Source organism: Pholcus phalangioides, unplaced genomic scaffold, assembly GCF_987345545.1.
Source record: "Pholcus phalangioides strain wild (caught in Gottingen) unplaced genomic scaffold, Ppha-v1.0 ptg000011l_1, whole genome shotgun sequence".
Lineage (NCBI taxonomy): Eukaryota > Metazoa > Arthropoda > Arachnida > Araneae > Pholcidae > Pholcus > Pholcus phalangioides.
This window is the reverse complement of record NW_028301604.1, coordinates 44078157-44095188: the sequence shown is the minus strand read 5'-3', so window position 1 is coordinate 44095188 and position 17032 is coordinate 44078157. Positions and strand designations below refer to the sequence as shown.

At 37.4% G+C, this 17032-nt stretch overlaps 1 protein-coding gene and 1 long non-coding RNA gene across 4 annotated transcripts in view; both read left to right on the top strand.

Annotated features, from left to right (window-relative positions):
- LOC149080456 (uncharacterized) overlaps window positions 1-17032 on the top strand; it is a 1573269-nt gene that overhangs the window by 854040 nt on the left and 702197 nt on the right. The gene's annotated exons all lie outside the window — the stretch shown is intronic.
- Window positions 921-4354, top strand: LOC149080459 (uncharacterized). Its single transcript, XR_016193587.1, has 3 exons — window positions 921-1054; window positions 1792-1865; window positions 4274-4354. It is a non-coding gene; the product is annotated as an uncharacterized LOC149080459 (long non-coding RNA).

Here is a 17032-nt window from a genome sequence, read left to right as displayed (position 1 = left end):
TTTCACCATGATTGAGCATGACACTTGCTGCAGGCCCGTCGTTTAGCCCCCCCCCCCCCTGGATTTTGAAAATACACTAAAGATGGTATAGATATATACACACACACAAATGTATACATACATTGACTACATGTGCTTTGCCCCCCCCCCCTCGGAAAAAGTTGAAATGACGGCCCTGACTTGTTGTATTAACCTCTATGATGTAATGTCATGAGAAATAAAAATTATCTTTCAGAAAAAATTGTAACTTAAAATTTATATTAAAAAAACGTCTGTCTCTAATTATAAAATTACATAAAATTGTCTCTAAAACAAATTTATATGTCCAGTAAGAGAAAATTATTAAAATATCTTACAAGAAAGTTATTAAAAATACGAGGAAACTTGTGCGCATGCCAATGTAAAAAAAGAAAAAAAAATCATTACGCGAAATTAAAGTAAATAAAGCAATCGTTGCCACAAATGTTAAAGAAATATTTATTTTTAATACGTAGTAGTAGTTGTAAACTTTTTGCTTTACGTTGATTGGTTGAATAGTGAGCCGAACCGTAGAAAAGAACGAATGAGGGGGTTTTCCTCCGCAACTCGTCACGTGATCTTAAGGACAATGCTCAACGCAAAGGGGAGAGTGCCGCTTAAGGAATTTTCCTTAGCACGTTCCTTATGTTAGTTCCATATCTAACGACAAGCGCGGAACGGGCGTTATATAAGGAAAGTGGGATTGTTCACCCCCCCCCCCCCCGTATTCTCTTCTCGCTTTTCCTTAAATAAGGAAAACTACTCCCTTACTCAAGGACAAAGATGGCGCTATTGAAGGAGTGAAGAGACACTCCTTAAGCTTGAGGACAACTACATTTTCCTTAATGGCGGCGGCGATGCGTGCTCTAATGGAAGATATATTCATTCAAACAATTGTTTTCGTGTTTTTCGATGCTATTAATGCTTGATATATGCATTTAAGATGATGCAAGGAATTTAGGTTAACGAAAAATACAGTAAGGCGGCTATGTGAGGAGTTGCAGCGGAGATGACAAGACATGCTGTTGAGCGGAAGGTAAGCTAACGTGATGAAACCGAATATTTTTTTATTTTTCGTTAAATTAGTCGAAATGTTTGGAAGAAAAAAATCCTACTGACTGACCTCGTCATAAAATATGTGCTGATCGCAAGATGATCTGTGTGTGTGTGTGTGTGTGTGTGTGTGTGTGTGTGTGTGTGTGAGAGAGAGAGAGAGAGAGAGAGATATTCGTAAATAATAAATTCCCTTCATAAACAGGAATAGCATCTATTATAGTAACAGTATATTATGTTTGGCCTACCGATAATGCCGAATCTTATATTTATGTATTATTAATCGCTCATTTTCGGGCCGTCTTAATGACGTGAAACAGTTCAAGCCTCTCTAACCCTATTATGAAAATGCGAATCGTATATTTTGGGGGTAAAAGTTGACATGCAAACGTGATACACACACTCGCTATGAGCAAAAGCACTTAAAAATACCTGCATAAAAATATAATGCATCCTAAAAGACTACATGCCACCCAGTCAGACCCCCACTGTATATTTTGTTAAAAATTAATTTTTTAATTCCATGAAAAATGAGTGACAAATTCTATATTTAATTCGCATACTTTCCTTAATTGCTGCAGGTTCTATATGTACCATGATTAATGGTTGCATGTATTACATAGCTTATTAAGCACTTTATTAATATATTGCATGAGTAATTAATTTTTATGAGTGAAACTTCAGTTTGAGTGGTATTAATGTTAATATTTTGTACTACAGAGCATGGAGAGTCTGGTGTATTCTAAGGGAAATGACAGGCAGATCTAGTATGATTTTTGCAAATTTCTTTAAAGGTAAGTCTAATTTTTCTGCATTTGGTTTGAAATTTTTCTGTATCTCTGACCATTTATAATTTTGTAACATTGAACTCACATAGGAAATAGCATTATAAAGTTAAGTGTAATTTAGTTCTTGAAATAATGTGTTATCTGAGAAGCATGCATTAAGGCGACTGACTACATGTGAGGTGCTTTTTCAAAAATGTCATTTTGGATAAAATGCTTGTGTTTTTAATTTGAATGTGAAATATATATAAAATTAAGAAAATGTTTTTTCATTAATATTTTGAAAAAAAAATGTATATTGATAATTACGTCTAAAATTAGCATAATTTCAGTATTTATGAAAACATTGTTTGGGAAATACTATTACTTATATCAACTTGTTCTTCACACAGTATGTTGCTATAATATTGTTCTGTTCAATGAACTAGAAGTTTTGAAGTACAAAAAAATTAAAAAATTTTGAGATATGGTTGTTTACGTGAAAAAAACTTTTTCTCAGAAAAGGCATTAAAAAAAATGTTTCACATACACTCGTAACATTGAGAATTCTCAACTTTTGTATGGCAGAACTTCCTTTGCTTCAAATATCTCTAATTTTGACTTTATTGCTCCTTTTTTTCTTCTGGTCATTGTTTCAAGTACAGACAATATGCCTACATAGCCAGAATTAAAAAGCAGAACTGCAATAGTCCCCAAAAGCGTTGTTTGCAGTTCTATAAAAGTGCCCTTAGAGGGAAAATTGTCCAAATCACACTGTTCTGCATGGTACCATGCAAGCACTTCGAAACAGGGATTGTGCACAAGGACTCATGTATGTTGGCTTTATTACATTTATGCTGTCATTAGAGAGGCCAGGAGATTTATCAGTAATTTTATGCCATTCACATGCAGCTTTCTGATGCTTACACCAACTGTCAGGTCCTCTTGGCATTGTCCACGCATGCCCTCTTTATCACTGGACAATGAAAAAATGCATACTAATAAACCACACATGCATCTCGTCCATATTCCTTTGCAGAACTTATAAAGAACTAGTACATGTTGGAATGTATGTGTAGTGAAACGTGATGTGGAGTTTGTTTCGGTGTTTGTGCTGCTATCTGCCCCCAGTTTTTCTAACTATGATTGAAGTGTAATGATTAAGTAAGTGTATCGTTGTAGGCCTGTTGCTCTTTGTGGCGAGACTTTTTTAATGGGGAGATTGGCTCGCATTTGCATCTCAAAGTTAGGAGCCACAAGAAACCAACTTCAGCCGACCACCACTGTGGCAATGGTGGGGTTCGAACCCGGGTGCTCATGATACGAGTTCGTCTCTATGACCACTCGACCACCACAGACGCTGTAGCTGCATATTTTTTAAATTTCCCACATTGCTGCGAATAGCAATACCATAGTAATTTTGTAGTTTATCGATAAGGTTATCGGTTAATTTACTTTTACCACTAAGTCCTTTCATGGTTTTCTTCAGTTAACTCAAATGTGCATCAACCATCTTTTGAACATGGCCAGTGCATTCCGATTTAGGAATGTTAGTTTTGTGTTGTTAAGGAAGGAAACTTCATCCACTTTCCAACACATGTCAATCATGTTAAATTCCTTAGAGAAATATGTATATGTGGTTCAATAGTGTAAGTGGGACCTTGATAACTCAACACTCTTATAGGATCGAGAAAATTGCCCACTTAAGCAGGTGTCGAGTTAGCAAGGTTTCTATTTTATCTTATCTTTAATGATTTTTAAAAACTGTTTATAATTATTGTGAATAGGCATCTTTAATTAGGCAGAGAAATCATATTTGGATTGTCTGAAGATATTTTATCTCTGAATGAGCAATGCAATTGTCCAAAATAAGCAAAAACTTGCTCTTTCTCATTTAAAGTGAGTTTGGTCTAGCTTTCCCAAACATCTCCTGCTCAAAAAGTTTCAGAAATCATTCACCCTACCCAAAGATGTGAGAGAATCTTTGACACATAATCAATTGTTGAATGAACATTGAAAAAAAAAAGTTATTGAAACACAAATAAGCAAATTTGTAAAATTTTTCGAACTAATCAACAAATGAATAATTTCTAGAAACTACGCAGAGGGAAAATATGAAAGGAATGCGTGCGAAGTGCATGTATATGGCTGTTAGTAGTAGTGTTCTATCACTATGGATACATTGAAATATTATTTGCAACTATTTAAAATGTTTTTTTAGGCTTTTGACTTTGCTGAAGTAAGGGAGTTATAAAAAGGAAGAAACTACATTTTTTTCTGTTGACGACGTAGAACTCAGTGCTCATGAAGTGTGCAGATGGATTTAATCCATGAATTTCTCAAGTTGAACCTTCATTTTTAACTCTGTCATTTTTGACACACACACAAAGCTTACAATATTCATTGATTTATCGATTAACCCACTTCCTCCATTTCAGGTTAGAATGCTGAATGAAATGACCTTTCAGTGCTGACTTGGAAAAGTTGATCATATATATTCATACGTAGCACGTGTGTGTCTGCATGTGCGCACACACACACACGTGCATGTGAAATGCTTTTGATGGTACTGTATACAAGTGTATCTAATAAATTTATTTCATGAACAGTAAATAAGTGTTTCCTGTTTGTGATTGCAATTGTTTATTTGAAAAAATCTGTATGGATGTTACATTATTGCAGTGAATTTGACGCAAGAATCAGTAGCATAGAAAATTCAAGTGTATTTTTAACAACTGGATGGATGGAATAAAAGATATCAAGTTAATCTATCCGAATTAGAGTTACAATTTATTTTTTGATTAGATGCAGCTGAAAAACAAAATGAACAGTTCTAAATAACCTTATTCTAATAACTTGTGTGTAAATACATTATAACAGATGTATTTACATAGTTGATAACTTGCTTGTTATGTTACAGTACAGTGGGGATCCTACCTAAGAAATCTCTGCTGAATGCATTTCCCTGAGTGAGAGATCACACTTCTCTCGAAGAATATAGTTTTTCCAACTAACCCGCTGATATTGCAAGGGCTCTATTTCTATGCAGCATTTTTTTAGGAATACGAGACTATTCCTACGAGACCTTAACATTGAATCTACCTGTTCTTACCTATTCTCAACCTTCTCTAGGTAATCTAGAAAGAGCGCGGCAGCCTTATGGCGCACTCCTGGTTTGTGTGTCACGATATAATTCCAACGTTGTAACACTAACGACCAGCGGGTTAATTTGTGACTTTTTGGGGTCGTTTCATTAAGGTACTTCAATGGATTATGGTCGCTAATTATTTCTACCTTTGTCCCATGAATTTATTTTTGAAATCAAACAAGACTGCTCATGCTTCTTTCTCTATGCTTGCCCAATTCTTCTGAGCAGCACTAAGCTTTTTACTGGAGAATGCTATAGGTCTATAGTCTCCATCACTACCAACTTGCGTTAAACAGCAACCATTCGCATAACTGGATGCATCTACTTGGATTTGAAATAGCTAGTCGAAATCCGGTGTCCATAGAAAAGTTAGCTGGCTGAGTTGTTCTTTAAGGTCCTGAAATGCCCTTTCAATGTGTTTCCCCAAGGAATAGGATTCGCCACATTTTCTTTGCTCAACTCCGTTAGTGGTAATGCCAACTCTGCGTAATTCGGAATTCATGACCTGTAAAATCCTACCAAACCAAGCAGCGATTTCACCTCTTTTTTAGTTAATTTCCCATAAGCATGGTCGTCGCCAACGTGGTGACTTTTTTCCTCGCCAAATTATTGCCGATCGGCAGTCAATTCAAAATGGCCGACAGGATGCATACAATGTTACAGAAAATGCAATTAATTTCATAAAAACGGTTATAAAAAATACGGAAAAAATATATACAAAAAATTTAAACAAAAATTTCAAAAATGTGGATAAATAAACGATAAAAATACAAAAAGCTAAAATAATGCTAAAATTATATGGAATAACTCCAACCTCACTCAGAAACTGTATCGAAGTTTTATCACATTCCAAAATCGCCATCCACGAAAAAATGGAAAAATTTACTAGCAGAGGATGCATTGTGAGACATACGTGGGACACGAGGCACAGATAAGGATAGGACACTGTTGTGAGCGTTAAGTGGATAACCCCAGTAGGAAAATGAAAGTTCATGTAGATAGATTTAAATTTCCTACATGTGTAAGCGAAAGAGGGTTCTCATACTAGGGGATTTCAATTACCCGGGTATTGATTGGGAGAACCTTTCATCTGGAAATCAGTATGAAAGAGACTTTCTTAACCGACTGACGGTCCTGCACGTATATGTACGTGTGAAGTTGATGCCTTCCAAACGGTCTAGGCCGTATTTTCACGTCTGAACTTTTCGACTTCCAAATGGTCCTGGCCGTAAATATACTGCCTTGCTTTCCCCCCATAAAGAATCACTAAGCTGGCTTAGCATACGCCCCTCTCCTTTCTCCAAGAAAATGACCATTGTACTCGCAACAGCGCTGGGCGTTGAAAACGACAAAATGGCTTCTGCCTCTTCGGCGGGAGGAGACAGTTTTCAATTAACTTAGCAGATAGACGTTTGACAAGGAGCTCTCGAATAGTCAGTTCAAAGAAGCCTTAATCCTTTTGTAAACGAAGAGGAATGTTCAGAAAGTATAAAAAAGGCTGCTCTTCAGCAAGAAATGCCCCACCTAAAAGGCACGTCTTTATCTTATTATAGAAATTCTTATCGCTTGATTGTAGGATATGTACTGGCAGTCACTTTTATTTTGGCATGAAAAAAAAAATTACATCGTATTAAAACTCATTGACTGCGAAACACTGAATGCAAGATAGAGATAAACAGAATTCCCCCCCCCCCCCGAATTGTGTCATCCTGGCTTTCCAGTGATTTGAATTTTTTACTGAATAGGCGAAATTTTTTAATTTTATTTTTCATTTGTTTATCTTTACCTCTTTATCACTACTCAAGTACGATACGGCTGAACCTCAATTATTCGATGTGATTGGAAAGCCCTATATCAGAAAACCAAAAAAATACAGTATCATGTCTATTTACGCAGAGCATAATTGATACCAGTGTTTCTTAACTCCTTTACCCTACCCTCTGTAACCCTCTTTGGACCATGTTTTCTTCTTACTTCTTGCTTTCTTGGCCCCCGCCTTTGCCTGGGCCCCTAACCTCACCCAGCAGACTAAACCATTTCTAAGTATACAAACTATTTTTTTTTTGAAAAATTATATAGTGAAAGCGAAAATTTTATAAACAAAGACTGTCATAGTCATGCCCCCCCCCCAAGGGGTGGGCTGACAAGGCTCCAGCCCTGGGCCCGGTGTGATTTTAATCTTTTTTTTTGTTTTTCACACTATAAATTCATCATAAAGGGACCCCGTGAAAGTCTGGTCGGGGGGCCCGTAAAAGATCCCAGCCTAGGGGCCCTGCTTCAGGATGTGGGGGCCATGGTCATAGTGTCTGTCAAGACTGTCCTGTCTCTAGAGTCCAGCGAGCATCCCTCTTGTGAAGGTTATACGCTGGGCAGTGATGCAAAGATCGCGCCAACCCACCCCCTCCCGCGTGCAAAGTGATATTCGGGAAGGGGGGTTCAGTATTTCGATGGAAGTAACAGCTTACATATTTACATACTTTCGAAAATTATTGTGTGCCAGAATTTTATCATGTAGGCCCCATGAAGACATTATACCCCCCGGACTATGCCTGGATCATCCCATACTTGTGAACCAGAGTTGGGCGAACGTACACAGAGAAATCATATGGGAACGTATGCGCATCACATTTGTGGTAAGGCGTACATAACATGTATGAAATTCTATTAGCTTTGCAAACTATGCCATGCTAATGTTCAGTGAAATCGAGAATGCGGCTCATTTGCAATACCTAAATCCACGCATGTATTCAATCTCTGCAACATTTCATTGCTCAGTTGATAATTTTCAGCTAGTACCAGTACTTATACAAATATATACATTTTTATATCATTGTTCATCGCTTCTCTGAGCAATGCTCTAAAAAATAAATAAGGCAAGGGCACTCGTGTGTGGCTTTTTTTCTTTTTAATTTTATCGGTTATAGTAAGAATTTTAAAAAAAGCAGTTGGAAGTGGAAATAAATATAAGCATGTTATTACATTGTTGACCGGTCATGAGTAAATTCGTACTTTCAAGCAGGATAAACCTGTAACCCAGCGATTCTCAACCGGTGCTCCGTGTACACTTCCCAGGGGCTCCGCGGTGACAAAAGAAAATAAAAAAATCAGTAACTTTGATAGATAAATAAAAAATAAGAGGCCTATAAGATTCTACCATAAAAATTATATGCAAAAAGTGCTCCTCGAGTGAAACAAAGATCCGCTGCTGTAACCATTCATTAAGTTGAAAAACCACAGAAAACGAACTTCGGTAGACCACCACTCTGCCGCCAGTGAGGTACAAACCTGGATGCTCGTGATGAGATCCCAGAATGATGTCCACGCGACGACACAGTAGCTCTAGAATATAATAAGTGGCCACGGGTGAAAATCCAGTAAAAAAGTATTGTGGTGTAAAAACTGAGCCACGGCTTATGATTAAGCATTCCATACAAAAAAAAAAAAATTTTCAGCTCATCTATAAATTCCTCACACTTATGTGACAGGACATGAATAAGCTTGTACGTGTTCATCAAGCACAATGCCTCAATATTGAACGAAAAAAAAAAGTACATTTAAATTTAAAAATAAAATAAAAATTTTTTATTGTATCTTTTGGTCATTTATCACACTTGTTATAAAATGTGTGCTGATTGTACAAACGAAACATCCAAATGGTTGACTGACTTCTTTTTTTTCCATCTAAGATAGTGATCTGGTGGCCCAGCCATTAGATACGTCGGAAGAGTTACGAAACCGTGGGTGCTTGACTTGAGCTTTACATGGAAACTATTGATCCCTGAATGAATTTTGGGGGTGCTCAGATCAGTGGTACAGAATACTGTAGGTACTCGACCACTCACTGCACCCTCTGGCTCCACCCCCACTGCCAGTCATCGCCCTAAATGCCAGAATTTTATTTATATATTGTGAAATCTTGACTAAGTACTGCACTGTCAGTTCCCTTCCCCCAACCCACAAAAGAAATCTCTGGCTACGGCTCTTCCAATAGCACCATTGTCCACATAATAGAAAGGTCTTACAGGTCTTGAGGTCAAACAACCTAACATAACATTTATTTGCGCAATAATGCTTTTAGGAAGAAATTTAACGATCAAAAACAGTTCATCTCCTGGATGTAAAACGGGCCACAGAAATTGAATTCAATTAGTGAGAAAAACTAATTTCTTAGTAAAATAATTACCGTACTCCCCCACATTAGCTGGCATGCCGGGAAACAGTGAGGCAGACAGCATGCTGAAAATATCCGTATTTTCCGGAATTCCGATAAATTCGATTCACGGATTCTGGAAAATTCTTGAATATCTTTATTTTTTATTAATTTCTTATCAGGAAAATAGATTATACATATCTACGGAGCCAAAAATGATGGCTCTTACTGGATGTTAGTGAAAACAAACAGTTGAATATTTAATATTAGAATGAATAACTGAATGGGAGGAAGAAGGAAATGGAACATTTCAGAGAGAATCACAAATATTGTTCAATGTCGGTACTGTAATTGAAAAAAGGTAAAATTTGATTAGTCTTCTATACATGTGTATGAACAGGGCCGCAACTAGATGCTTGGTCACCCGGGGGAAGCGCCCATTTTTACGCCCCCTGGTAATGGTAAAGGAGAGGTTTCAGAATGAAATTTGCACCCCCTCGGTACGAGACCCATCTGCTCTCCCAGTTGCGGCCCTGGGTATGAATGAAGGCTGACAGTTGAATTCATATCAGATGGCATAGAGTTATAAAATTCAGGAACTATGTAAGTAAAATACTTTATTTTCAAAGTTTTATGAACACAAGGTAATGAATGCATAGATTCAATTTATTCCTGAGGAAGAACGAGACAAATTAATATCTAAAGAAAACTGATTTTTTTGATAATGAGAAAGTGCGATTTAGAAAAATATATACATACATATAAACTTTATTCGGAAAATCCACTGATTCAGCTGAATGCATGCTATGATCCTATTATAACCTCACTTTCTCCGGCATGCCGAAAGTGGCCAAGACCACAACATACAAAAAGCTGGTGCCCCTCGTGTTTTGCGGCATGCCGGCCAATGCGTGGCAATACGGTGAATTTATTGAAATTTTTGAGTAAAATAATTTGGTAACAGATCTTTACTTGAAAAGTAAAAAGTATGTTCGCAGAGGAATGGGAAAAAAGACGAGCCCACAAAAAGCCAAGTATTGTAGTTAGTTTGAACCCTTTTACGAGAGAACACACCTTTTCTTTTCCTCTCCTACAAAGAAGCATTCAACAGTGGGCGGAACAAAAATTTTAAACCACACAACACTAAATCCGATATCCCGCTGTTTGTACGGGGGGAAGGAAAAATTGTTGGATTTTTTTTGAAGCAGTTTTGTGACAATTACCTGAACCTTTTTCAAGTAGATTTTCTCAACACCCTCAAACCGTCAGTCGGTTAAGTTGGTGCTCGAAAATTTTTTGTATCAGCATGTATCAGAAGCCACTAGGGGTACTGCTATTTTGGATTTAGTTCTTACTAGTTCTGAGGATCTAGTTGAACATGTTTCGGTGGGGGAAGAGTTTTCTTCCAGTGATCATCGTATCGTCAGATTTCACTGTAACTTTTCCTCGGGTAAGGTTGATAACAAAAGATTGGTTCCTTGTTTTCGGAGAACTAACTTTGATGTTTTGCGAAGAAGGTTAGCGGAAGTTTTCAAAGACCGGTTGGATTCAGTAGGGGTGGTAAGTCAATGGGAAGAATTTAGTACGAAGCTGTCCTCTGTTTTGCACGACGTCATACCCTTTGTTCGAAAAAAGCGTGTTTGTACATCACACCCTCTATGGTTCACGGATAGCGTGCGGAACCTTTATCTTGAAAAGAAAAGAGCATTCAGAGAGTATAAAAGTGGACGAGGTGACCTATCATTGTTTACTGATAAAAGAAGACTGTTGAAGAAAGCGATAAGGGATAGTAAAAAGCAAGTTGAATCTAGGTTGGCAGATAACATTGGCTCTGACCCAAAATCATTTTTTCGATACGTCAATAATGGATGTAAGGGGACAGTTGGCCCCCTCTCGATAGGAGGCTCAAAAGTAGAGAGCAATGTAGGCATGTGTAGTGCTTTCAATGACTTTTTCGCGTCGGTTTTTAATGGAGATAATGATATTCGTTATACGGGTGTTGCATGGGGTAATAAAACGCTCAACGATATTCAAGTGGAAGACGTGGAGATCCTAAATCTTCTAAGAAATGTATGTGCAAGCAAAGCACCAGGACCAGATGATATCTATCCCAGGGTTCTCAGGGAAGGTGCTAATGAATTGTTGGGGCCAGTCGCACAGATATACAGGAGTAGTGTTGCTGAGGGTATCGTCCCGAGAGATTGGAAACTGGCTAACGTTGTTCCGATATTTAAGAAGGGTAGTAGAGAAGTGGTGTCTAATTATCGTCCAGTGAGTTTGACGAGCTCCCTCTCGAAAATTTTGGAAATTATCATCAAAAGGCAGTTTGTGAAGTGGATAGACGAGAATAATGTATTGTCGGATAATCAGCATGGGTTCAGGAAGGGGAAGTCATGTGTAACTAACCTCCTTTGCTTCTATGATTACGTGACTAAGGCTTTGGGTAAGAGCAAAAATGTCGACGTTGTTTACCTTGATTTCCAGAAGGCATTCGATCGGGTCCAACATGGCAAACTCTTGAAGCGTTTACACGAGATTGGAATAGGGGGCAACTTGCTGAATTGGATAGAATCGTGGTTAAGAGATAGGTCGCAACGAGTTATGGTGAACGGGGAATTCTCTGGTTGGACAGACGTCACAAGTGGAGTTCCTCAGGGAAGTGTCCTTGGCCCCATACTTTTTTCACTTTTTATCGATAAACTCGATCAGGGTATCGATGGAATTACTAGCAAATTCGCAGATGATGTGAAGCTAATGGGGGTAATCGGGAATGAAAGCGATAGGGAGTTGCTCCAGACCAACTTAAACAAGATTGCAGCATGGGCAAATGAATGGAGCATGACGTTTAGCGTAGATAAGTGCATGGTCGCTCATTTTGGTTCGAACAACCCACGGTTCTCTTACGAGTTGAATGGTGTCACTATCCCGGATGCAACTAGAGTCACCGATTTGGGAATTCTCATTGACGAGCGACTTAAGTTTTCTGAACATTGTTCAGCGGTTGTCAAAAAATCGAATAGAATGCTTGGTCTCATTTTCAAAAAGGTCTCTTCGCGTTCTCCTAAAGTCATTCTTCCTCTTTTTCGAGGCTTAGTTCGTCCTGGACTGGAGTATGCTGTAAGGTTTTGGAGACCATACCTACAGAGGGACATAGACTTGGTTGAAGGGGTGCAGAGAAGAGCTACGCGTGTCCTTATTGGCACACAGGGCTTGAGTTATGAAGAAAGACTTCATTTTTTGAATATGTTTACATTGGATGAACGCAGGTGTCGAGGAGATATGATCGAAGTGTTCAAAATTTTCAATGGGATGGATAGGATGGACCATGAACTTTTAGTACACCGCCAATCGACTGCTTTTACAAGGGGACACCAGTATCGATTGGTGAGGGACAATGCAAGGTTATGGTGTCGCAGGGAATTTTTCTCCAATAGGGTTGTTAATAAATGGAATAGCTTACCCCCGGAGGTAGTAAATTGTAACACAATTGACACGTTTAAAAAGAAATACGATAAACATGTTGGGGTAAATCGAGAAGCTATCCATTCTTAGAATAAGACAACCATAAGTAATCTTTATGGGCATCGTATAATATTTTATCATGTGTATATATTGTTTGTAATTTGTGTTAATTGCATTTTTAATTGGGTTGCTGTATTTTTGAAACATATGACAACCATATTTTTATGGGCATCTTTTTATCAGCCACCTCGTTGGGCATTTTGCCTGTTGTGGCGTTGTATTTGTATTTGTATTTGTATTTGTATAGATTAATTACTGTCCCTGAGAAATCTGTAGAGATAAGTAATAATGTAAATAATGATAACAATAATAATACAGATACAAGAGTTAACACTCATGATTACCTCCTGAGACCTAGAGATTCTAGGGGGTTTGTTTCAAATTAGCCACTGGGTCACAGTTCCTAGACCAAGATGGTTAGTTTAGGTTAGAAAGAGAGGATATTGAAGATTTTGGGGGTATATATAATCATCAGCAACAACCATTTTCAATCCACTGCTGGATGAAGGTCTCCTCTAAATTTTTCTATTCTGCTCTGTCTGATGCTTTAGCCATCCAGTTGACTCCAGTCACTTTCCTTATCTCGCCAATCCATCTTGCGTGGGGACGCCTCGGACGTTTAACACCACGACGCACAGTGGTCCAAATCGGGAAATTAGCTGGAAAAAAATAAAAAATGAAGTTTTTGCTTCGGAGAAAAAAACCATATGGGTGTATAGAGAAATGTCGGGTGCATCTTGAAAAGATATTTGTTTTGTGATATTTGTTTACATTGCGGGGTTTCCGGGGGGGGGGGGTCAAAGAAGGGTAATGACTGACTTAGATGGGGTTCTCGCCGAAATGTGATGAAAAGCTTAACTTCCCTAGGTTGTCATTCGGTTGCATTTGAGTGGAACTATGAAATTATTTTTGCTATTCATTTTTAGTTCTTTGTCCTTTTCGGTTCAATATTTTTCAAGCTCCGAGTAGAGGAAATAATTTTAGTAATTCGTCCTTGAAGTTTGGCTTATTTTTGAGTAGTTTTTAGCACAAAAAGTGAGTTATAAAAAAAGTTTAACTCTGTTCAATCGTAAAATGTTTTTTCGGATGTTCTACATGTTGTTGGTGAATGTTCTGCATTATGCGTAGCTGCCCCCAGCCACCCCTTTTTACGTAAGGAATTTTTAAAATGGCCTTATGTGTGACTCGTCTAGAGTTGTTGACGTTATTTGCGCTAATGGTGGGTTGAGCTTGCCTTTTAAAAAGTCTGCAGACCTGTTAATCCAATATATTGATTAAAAGTCAAAATTTGAACATAGACTGGAAGTCAAGAGTAGTAAGTTTCGTTTGAAAATCAAATGTTTCATCAGTTCCTCGACAAAAATTCAGCATGGTTACAAGGGAAAATAGCTATTCCATCCAAAATAGTCCAGCAAGATCGGAGCAGACCTCAAAAGAATTTCGAAGATAGTGGCCCGAGGACCAAGAAGGCAAAAATAAAAAATCTCTTGGAAGAACATAGAACCAGCAAGTTGTGTGCAGCACAAGCCAGTCTTACATCATCCGGCCTCTAACATGAAATAGATGTCGAAAAATTTAGAGAGTTTGTAAACACTACTGCAAAGCTTTATGTGTAACTTTACAGTTGGTTTTACATGCCAGTTACTGTTCACAAAGTTTTGGTTCATGGTGCAGATGTTATACAACGTTTACTACTTGCGTTGGTCAGTTGACGGAGGAAGCACAAGAAGCCAGACATAAAGACTATAAGCAAGCCAGAGAATATAGATCAAGAAAAATTTCACGTCAAACAACTAATGAAGATTTGCTGAACTATCTTCTTACATCATCAGATCATCTAGTATCTTCAATAAGAGAACTGCCCACAAAAAACTGCCCCAAAAAAGGGGGCATTGCCAAAAGAGGTTTTGACTTTGCTGAAATTTAGCGAGACAGAAAAGGGAGAAAAAAGCACATCCACAGAGTCTTAGAGTGATTGACACTACGCATAAGGTGGGTGCGTTTTAGGTAAATTTTTAATTTATATGCAAAATTACTGTACATAAACGTAAATTAATTCCGACAATGAAATAATATATATTTTTAAGTGTTTGTAGAATTGCGAGTATAAATTTGTAAGTATTTAATAATCAGCGGAGTTTGGTTGTTTTTTATGAAACATTTCATTCCGATTTGAAATGTGCAATCGGTGATCAAGCCCCCAAATCATAGATTTTGTTTATTTGCACTGTTTATTTTTCATGTTTTGTGTTATAAAAGAATTGAGTGAAAATCTTGATTTTTTACGTATTAAACTTCAATTAAGTGTTCCCCCCAGTTTTCACGGCAATATTTTGTTTAGAATGTGCTTTGGTATTACTATTATTTTTTAAATATTATTCGTAATAAATATGAGTGATGCATTATTATTTTGGAGACAGTCAATCAGAAAAGTAGGAAACATCAGTAAAAGATGGAAAGATTAATTAGAAATAAGTAATTATTTCATTGAAATGGAAAGAATTGCAAAAATGTAGAAAACGTACTAATCATGCCAAAGTAGTTTTAAAATTACCAAACGTTATTATTATTAAATTATACTTCTCGGCCTGTGTGGATGCCTATTTTTGATGTGAAGCAAAAAGAATTTTTCAAAAATATTCATTAGTTTTCGAGAAAACATTTTTTTCCTCCTAAATTCACTATATTGACCACTGTGCGACGGGGGTACCAATCTAGAATACTTGTAGTCCATCTGTTGTCTTGTCTTCTTGCAATACGTCCAGCCCATTTCCATTTCAATCGTATAATTCTTTCCATGATATCATATACCTTTATGTGGTTCCTTATCTAAGTGATTCGTTTCCTGTCTCATCTTGTGATGCCTTGCATACCTCTTTCCATACTCCTTTGTGTTGTCTGTAAATTTTGTATCGTCTTGCTTGCGAGTGTCCATGTTTCAGCTCCATAAGTCAGTGCTGGTAGCACACACTGGTTAAACACTTTCCTTTTCAGGCATAGTGGTATGTCGTCACCCTTCAGAATTACAGTTTTTGCCAAAAGTGCTCCATCCAATCCTGATGCTTCTGTTTATTTCATTAATGATTCCATTGTCCATGCCAATTTCTTGTCCCAGGTATACATAGCTTTCTACTTCTTCTATCTCTGTGTTGTTAAGCAAGATTGTCCTCTTCAACGCAGAGGGGTTGAACATAACTTAAGTCTTTTGCAGATTCATTTTCAAGCCCACCGGAACACTTGCCTTCGCCAATTCTTTTATTATTTCTTCTAATTCGTCTAGATCACTGCTGATAACAACAATGCCGTCAACAAAGGAAAAAAGGTTGAGAAATTCTCCATTTATTTCAATTCCTTTCTCATCCAGTTTTCTGAATACTTCTTCTCAAACAGCGGTAAAGAGTTTTGGTGAGATAGTATCACCCCGTCTGACTGCTTTTCCGAGTTCAATCTTTGCTTTTTCTTTATTCAAATGAATCGTTGCAGTTGCTTAGTCATATATTTTCTTGATGATATTCATGTCAAGTCTTCTCTACCCAAATTAAATCTAAAGCTAACCTTAATCAACAGCAGATGTGAAGACAGAGTCAAAAGCTTTCTCACAATCAATGAAGGCCATATACAGTGGTAATTCGTATTCCTTGTGTCTCGATAAGTTCCCTGATTGTTTGTATGTGATCCATTGTAATGAATCCATTTCGAAATCCTGCTTTTTCTTTTGCTTGAGCTTCGTCCAAGTTGGATTCAAGCCTACATGTCAGCACTTTGTTGAAGACTTTATAAATTACTGATAGGAGACTGGTTGGTCGATAGTTCTTGATATCCTCTTTTTTTACCCTTTTTTTGTAAAGAAGAACCATCATTGCGTTATTCCAATTTTCAGTCACATCCGATTTTGTGAGAAAATTTGTAAACAAAGCAGCTTGCATACTGACAAATTCTTCTCCTGCTTCTTTAGTAATGTCTATTGAAATCCCATCTTCATCTGGGTATTTTTCTTTTTTCATAAATCTTATAGATATGTATAGACTTCCTCTTTCATCACAGGTGCTACTTGTACAAATTCGGCTTCATTTTCTTTCATTTCTGCTCCCTTTCCGTTGTTCCGATCCTGTTCATGTTTGTATAGAGTATTATAAAATTCATCAACAATACTAATGATTTCATTTCCATCTTTTGTGATGGTTCTGTACGGTTCCACATAAAATGTGTCACCGCTTTTAGCCGGATCAACAACGGTCTGAGCTATCACAAAACTCGAGGTTTAAAACTCATCAAACACACGATCAGACTAAGCGAGTCAGGCGATGGAAGTATAACTTAATTCATTTTTAATTAAAATTTAACTAAAATATCACGGACCAGCCGGAACAAACTATT